The sequence below is a fragment of the Arachis hypogaea genome, chromosome 19 (assembly GCF_003086295.3).
Source record: "Arachis hypogaea cultivar Tifrunner chromosome 19, arahy.Tifrunner.gnm2.J5K5, whole genome shotgun sequence".
Taxonomy (NCBI): domain Eukaryota; kingdom Viridiplantae; phylum Streptophyta; class Magnoliopsida; order Fabales; family Fabaceae; genus Arachis; species Arachis hypogaea.
Window position 1 is genome coordinate 101,593,533 of NC_092054.1, and position 8,002 is coordinate 101,601,534.

General features: G+C 39.5%; 1 non-coding gene across 1 annotated transcript; it reads left to right on the top strand.

Annotated features, from left to right (window-relative positions):
- Positions 1-7,508: 7,508 nt before the first annotated feature.
- On the top strand, positions 7,509-7,616 carry LOC112782089 (small nucleolar RNA R71). Its single transcript, XR_003192829.1, has one exon. It is a non-coding gene; the product is annotated as a small nucleolar RNA R71 (small nucleolar RNA).
- Positions 7,617-8,002: the final 386 nt, after the last annotated feature.

An 8,002-nucleotide genomic window follows, 5' to 3' on the forward strand; every position in this document is an offset into this window, starting at 1 on the left:
AGACTAACCAGAGATGTAAATACAATAGTAAAAAGTCCTATTTATACTAAACTAGTTACTAGGGTTTACAGAAATGAGTAAATGATGCAGAAATCCACTTCCGGGCCCACTTGGTGTGTGCTTGGGCTGAGCATTGAAGCTTTCACGTGTAGAGGTCTTCCTTGGAGTTGAACGCCAGTTTGTAACTTGTTTCTGGCGTTTAACTCTACTTTGCAACTTATTTCCGCCAGAATAGGGCAGAAAACTGGCGTTAAATGCCAGTTTGCGTCGTCTAAACTTGAGCAAAGTATAGACTATTATATATTGCTGGAAAGCCCTAGATGTCTACTTTCCAACGCAATTGAGAGCGCGCCATTTGGGTTTCTGTAGCTCCAGAAATCCACTTTGAGTGAAGGGAGGTCAGAATCCAACAGCATCTGTAGTCCTTCTTCAGCCTCTGAATCAGATTTTTGCTCAAGTCCTTCAATTTCAGTCAGAAAATATCTGAAATCATAGAAAAATACACAAACTTCTAGTAAAGTCCAGAAATGTGATTTTTAATTAAAAACTAATAAAAATATACTAAAAACTAATCAAATCATACTAAAAACTATGTAAAAATAATGCCAAAAAGCGTATAAATTATCCGCTCATCAAAGCTCTCACTTCTCTCTAGGATTAGGATTAGGTTTAGATCTTAGATCTAGGTTTTAGTTCATGCTTTCTTATACTTTTGCTTCTCAATTTTTTGTTGTTGCAATCATCTTCTTCTATTCTTTTGTTGTAATTTCCTTTATGTTGCTTCTATATTTTGTTGTAGATCTACTCTTGTTCCTTCTCTTTTCTTTCAATTCAATTTGAGGTAATTCATAATAATTGTGTTTCCTTTGATTGTTGTTATTAATTCCTTGCAATAAGTAGTTGTTAGATTTCATTGTTGTTATCAATTTACTTTGCTTTCCTTTTATGCCTTCCAAGTGTTTGATGAAATGCTTGGTTGGATTTTAGTATAGAATTTTCTCCTCTTGGCTTTGGTAGAGTAATTAGTGATGCTTGAGTTATCTAATTCCTTTGTAGATTGATAATTAGAAGTTTCTAATTGATTTGGATACCACTAAAGCTAGTCTTTCCCTTGGGAGTTGGCTAGGACTTGTGGAATCAAGTTGATTCATCCACTTGACTTTCTTCCATGATTAGAGGTTAACTAAGTGGTAGCAATGGACAATTGTGGTCACAATTGAGGAGGATAACTAGGATAGGACTTCTAGTTCTCATATCTTGCCAAGAGCTTTCTTAGTTGTTAGTTTATTTCTTTTGCAATTTACATTCCTTGTTCCTTAACTCAAAGACCCAAATATACTTCATAGCCAATAACAAGAACATTCGTTTGCAATTCCTAGGAAGAACGACCCGAGGTTCAATACTTCGGTTTATAAATTTAGCGGCTTATTTTAGTGACAAACAATCTTTTGTATGAAAGGATTTATGTTGGTTTAGAAATTATATTGCAACGAGAATTTATTGTGAATTCTAAACACACAAAAGTCCAATCATCAGTCTCCTATCATTGACTCAGCATCTCAGCCATCAATGGCTTGCTTTATTCTGTGTTAGTTCACTAATGATGAAGGCTTCACTTCATTGTAATATAAAGTAAAGGAACTCACTATTGGAGTTACAATTTGATTTTGATGTTTCATTAACAAGTTCAGATCAATGCGGCTCTCATAGGGTTTCTAGCCGAGATAATTCAAGCGAAAGCAAATTGAGGGATCTCCTTGACAGCTCAGAATACGTGCTTACTGGTGCACGAAATTGTGATCTCTGGTAATGGCTCCAAAAACTTGGTGCTCTAATCTCAATTCATAATTTGTCACAACTTTGATACAACTAACCAGCAAGTGCACTGGGTCGTCCAAGTAATAAACCTTACGTGAGTAAGGGTCGATCCCACGGAGATTGTTGGTATGAAGCAAGTTATGGTCACCTTGTAAATCTCAGTCAGGCGGATATAAAATAGTTATGGAGTTTTCGAAAATAAATAATAAACTAAGGATAGAAATACTTATGTAAATCATTGGTGAGAATTTCAGATAAGCGCATAGAGATGCTTTCGTTCCTCTGAACCTCTGCTTTCCCACTGTCTTCATCCAATCAGTCTTACTCCTTTCCATGGATGGCTTTATGCAAGGGCATCACCATTGTCAATGGCTACATCCCATCCTCTTGTGAAAATGGTCTAAATGCTCTGTCACAGCACGGCTAATCATCTGAGGTTCTCGATCATGCTGGAATAGGATTCACCCTCCTTTTGCGTCTGTCACTACGCCCAGCACTCGCGAGTTTGAAGCTCGTCACAGTCATTCAATCCCTGAATCCTACTCGAAATACCACAGACAAGGTTTAGACTTTCCGGATTCTCATGAATGCCGCCATCATTCTAGCTTACACCACGAAGATTCTGATTAAGAGATCTAAGAGATACTCATTCAATCTAAGGTAGAACAGAAGTGGTTGTCAGGCACGCGTTCATAAGGAATGATGATGATTGTCATGTTCATCACATTCAGGTTGGAGTGCGAATGAATATCTTAGAAGCGGAACAAGTTGAATTGAATAGAAAAACAGTAGTACTTTGCATTAATCTTTGAGGAACAGCAGAGCTCTACACCTTAATCTATGGAGTGTAGAAACTCTACCGTTGAAAATACATAAGTGATAATGGAGTTCATTGGTCTCGGCCCCAGAGGGGAACCGGAGTAACCAAGACTGCGAATACAATGATAAAAAGTTCTATTTATACTAAACTAGTCACTAGGGTTTACAGAAGTAAGTAATTGATGCATAAATCCACTTCCGGGACCCACTTGGTGTGTGCTTGGGCTGAGCTTGAATGTTACACGTGCAGAGGCTCTTTCTGGAGTTGAACGCCAGGTTGTAACGTATTTCTGGCGTTCAACTCTGGTTTGTGACTTGTTTCTGGCGTTTAACTCCAGATAGCAGCGTAGAACTGGCGTTCAACGCCCTTTTACGTCGTCTAAACTCGGCCAAAGTATAAACTATTATATATTTCTGGAAAGCCCTGGATGTCTACTTTCCAACGCAATTGGAAGTGCACCATTTTGAGTTTTGTAGCTTCAGAAAATCCACTTTGAGTGCAGGGAGGTCAGAATCCAACAGCATCAGCAGTCCTTCTTCAACCTCTGAATCTGATTTTTGCTCAAGTCCCTCAATTTCAGCCAGAAAATACCTGAAATCACAGAAAAATACACAAACTCATAGTAAAGTCCAGAAATGTGAATTTAACATAAAAACTAATGAAAACATCCCTAAAAGTAACTAGATTCTACTAGAAACATACTAAAAACAATGCCAAAAAGCGTATAAATTATTCGCTCATCACAACACCAAACTTAAATTGTTGCTTGTCCCCAAGTAACTGAAAAATCAAATAGGATAAAAAAAAAGAGAATATACTATAAATTCCAAACTATCAATGAAACATAGCTCCAATCAGATGAGCGGGACTTGTAGCTTTTTGCCTCTTGAATAGTTTTGGCATCTCACTTTATCCATTGAAGTTCAGAATGATTGGCTTCTATAGGAACTCAGAGTTCAGATAGTGTTATTGATTCTCCTAGTTCAGTATGATGATTCTTGAACACAGCTATTTTATGAGTCTTGGCCGTGGCCCTAAGCACTTTGTTTTCCAGTATTACCACCGGATACATAAATGCCACAGACACATAATTGGGTGAACCTTTTCAGATTGTGACTCAGCTTTGCTAAAGTCCCCAATTAGAGGTGTCCAGGGTTCTTAAGCACACTCTTCTTTTGCTTTGGACCTTGACTTTAACCGCTCATTCTCAAGTTTTCACTTGACACCTACACGCCACAAGCACATGGTTAGGGACAGCTTGGCTTAGCCGCTTAGGCTAGGATTTTATTCCTTTGGGCCCTCCTATCCACTGATGCTCAAAGCCTTGGGATCCTTTTTATTTGCCCTTGCCTTTTGGTTTTAAGGGTTATTGGCTTTTTTTGCTCTTGCCTCTTGGTTTTAAGAGCTTTTGGCTTTTTCTGCTTGCTTTTTCTTTTTCTTTCTATTTTTTCGCCTATTTTTTTTTTCTTTTTTTTCTGCAAGCTTTGTTCTTTGCTTCTTTTTCTTGCTTCAAGAATCATTTTTATGATTTTTCAGATTATCAAATAACATGTCTCCTTGTCATCATTCTTTCAAGAGCCAACATATTTAACATTCTTAAACAACAACTTCAAAAGACATATGCACTGTTCAAGCATACATTCAGAAAACAAGAAGCATTGTCACCACATTAATATAATTAAACTAAGTTCAACGATAAATTCGAAACTCGTGTACTTCTTGTTCTTTTGAATTAAAACAGTTTTCATTTAAGAGAGGTGATGGATTCATAGGACATTCATAATTTTAAGACATAGTTACTAACTACTAATGATCATGTAATGAAGACACAAACATGGATAAGCACTTAACATAGAAAACGAAAAATAGAAAAAGTAAGAACAAGGAGTGAGTCCACCTTAGTGATGGTGGCGTTTCCTTCTTGAGGATCCTATGATGTCCTTGAGCTCTTCTATGTCTCTTCCTTGTCTTTGTTGCTCCTCCCTCATTGCTTTTTGATCTTCTCTTATTTCATGAAGGATGATGGAGTGCTCTTGATGTTCCACCCTTAGTTGTCCCATGTTGGAACTTAATTCTCCTAGGGAGGTGTTGATTTGCTCCTAATAGTTTTGTGGAGAAAAATGCATCCCCTGAGGTATCTCAGGGATTTCTTGATGGTGAGCTTCTTCATGTGCCTGTTGAGATCCATGAATGTGCTCTCTTGTTTGCTCCATCCTTTTCTTAGTGATGGGCTTGTGAGATGAATCTTTCCATCTCCCATGGCTCAGAGGCAATTGTCTTCCCTTTCCTCTTTCTTGAGGTTTCTCTGGCCTTAGGTGCCATTAATGGTAATGGAAAAACAAAAAGCTTATGCTTTTACCACACCAAACTTAGAATATTGCTAGCCCTCGAGCAAGAGAAGAAAGAATAGATGAAGAAGAAGAAGATAATATGGAGAGGAGGGGGGAGGTGTGTTTCGGCCAAGAAGAGAAATGAGGGTTGTGTTGTGAGAAAATGAGGAAGAATAGAGGGGTATATATAGGGAAGGGAGGGGGGTAAGTTCGGCCATTTAGGGTGGGTTTGGGTGGGAAATTGATTTTGAATTTTGAAGGTAGGTGGAGTTTATGAGGTAGGTTTATGGGGAAGAGTGGATGGATGTGAGTGGTGAAGAGGTGATGGGGATCCTGTGGGGTCCACAGATCCTGAGGTGTTCAAAGATTTACAACCTTGCACCCAATTAGGCATGCAAAATGCCTATGCACACAACTCTGGGTGTTCAGCGCCAGATTGGTGCTTGTTCTGGGCGTTGAACGCCCATTTGTAGCCTATTTCTGGCATTGAATGCCAGAACCATGCTTGTTCTGGGCGTTCAGCGCCAGCTCTTCTCCAGGGTGCATTTCTGGCGTTCAAACACCCAGATGCTACCCATTTCTAGCGTTCAGCGCCAGAACCATGCTTTGTTCTGGCCCCCAAAACATGCTTCTTACTGGCGTTTAAACGCCAGTAAGGTCTTCCTCCAGGGTGTGATTTTTCTTCTGCTGTTTTTTATTCCGTTTTCAATTTTTATATTTATTTTGTGACTCCACATGATCATGAACCTAATAAAACATGAAAAATAATGAAAATTAGATAAATAAACATTGGGTTGCCTCCCAACAAGTGCTTCTTTAATGTCAATAGCTTGACAGTGGGCTCTCATGGAGCCTCACAGATGTGCAGAGCTTTGTTGAGACCTCTCAACACCAAACTTAGAGTTTGGATATGGGGGTTTGACACCAAACTTAGAGTTTGGTTGTGGCCTCCCAACACCAAACTTAGAGTTTGACTGTGGGGGCTCTATTTGACTCTGCTTTGAGAGAAGCTTTTTAAGCTTCCTCTCCATGGATGCAGAGAGAGATCCTTGAGTTATAAACACAAGGTTGTCCTCATTTATTTGAAGGATCAATTCTCCTTTGTCCACATCAATCACAGCTCTTGCTGTGGCTAGGAAAGGTCTTCCTAGGATGATGGATTCATCCTCATCCTTCCCAGTATCTAGGACTATGAAATCAGTAGGGATGTAAAGGCCTTCAACCTTTACTAACACGTCCTCTACTTGTCCATAAGCCTGTTTTCTTGAATTATCTGCCATCTCTAATGAGATTTTAGTGGCTTGCACCCCATAGATTCCTAGTTTCTCTATTACAGAGAGGGGCATGAGGTTTATTCCTGAACCAAGGTCACACAGAGCTTTAAAGATCATGGTGCCTATGGTACAATGTATTAAGAACTTTTCAGGATCCTGTTTCTTCTGAGGCAATGTCAGTTGATCCAGATCACTTAGTTCATTGGTGAACAAGGAAGGTTCATCTTCCCAAGTTTCAATGCCAAATAATTTGGCATTCAGCTTCATGATTGCACCAAGGTACTTGGTGACTTGCTCCTCAGTGACGTCCTCATTCTCTTCAGAAGAGGAATACTCATCAGAGCTCTTGAATGGCATAAGGAGGTTTAATGGAATCTCTATGGTCTCTAGATGAGTCTCAGATTCCTTTGGTTCCTCAAAGGGAAGCTCCTTATTGATCACTGGACGTCCCAGGAGGTCTTCCTCCTTGGGATTCACGTCCTCTCCTTCCTTCACAGGTTCGGCCATGGTGATTAATTCAATGGCCTTGCATTCTCCTTTTGGATTTTCTTCTGTATTGCTTGGGAGAGTACTAGGAGGGATTTCAGTGATCCTTTTACTCAGCTGGCCCACTTGTGCCTCCAAATTTCTAATGGATGCCCTTGTTTCATTCATGAAACTCACAGTGGCCTTAGATAGATCAGAGACTAAGTTTGCTAAATTAGAGGTATTTTGTTCAGAGTTCTCTGTCTGTTGCTGAGTGGATGATGGAAAAGGTTTACTATTGTTAAACCTATTTCTTCCACCGTTATTAAAGCCTTGTTGAGGCTTTTGATCCTTCCATGAGAAATTTGGATGATTTCTCCATGATGGGTTATAGGTGTTTCCATAAGGTTCACCCATATAATTTACCTCTGCTATTGCTGGGTTTTCAGGATCATAAGCTTCTTCTTCAGAAGATGCCTCTTGAGTACTGTTGGATGCAGCTTGCATTCCATTCAGACTCTGAGAAATCATATTGACTTGCTGAGTCAATATTTTTTTCTGAGCCAATATGGCATTCAGAGTATCAATTTCAAGAACTCCCTTCTTCATAGGCGTCCCATTACTCACAGGGTTCCTCTTAGAAGTGTACATGAACTGGTTATTAGCAACCATGTCAATGAGTTCTTAAACTTCTGCAGGCATTTTCTTTAGGTGAATGGATCCACCTGCAGAAGTATCCAATGACATTTTAGCCAATTCAGACAGACCATCATAGAATATATCCAGGATGGTCCATTCTGAAAGCATGTCAGAAGGACACTTTTTGGTCAGTCCTTTGTATCTCTCCCAAGCTTCACAGAAGGATTCACTTTCTTTCTGTCTGAAGGTCTGAACATCCACTCTAAGCTTGGTCAGCTTTTGAGGAGGAAAGAACTTGGCTAAGAAAGCCTTGACCAGCTTATCCCAAGAGTTCAGGCTATCCTTAGGTTGAGAGTCTAACCATACTCTAGCTCTGTCTCTTACAGCAAAAGGGAAAAGCATGAGCCTGTAGACTTCAGGATCTACTCCATTAGTCTTAACAGTATCACAGATCTGCAAGAATTCAGTTAAGAACTGAAAAGGATCTTCAGATGGAAGTCCATGAAACTTGCAGTTCTACTGCATCTGAGAAACCAATTGAGGTTTAAGCTCAAAATTGTTTGCTCCAATGGCAGGAATGGAGATGCTTCTTCCATGTAAATTGGAATTAGGTGCAGTGAAGTCACCAAGCATCCTCCTTGCATTATTATTATTTT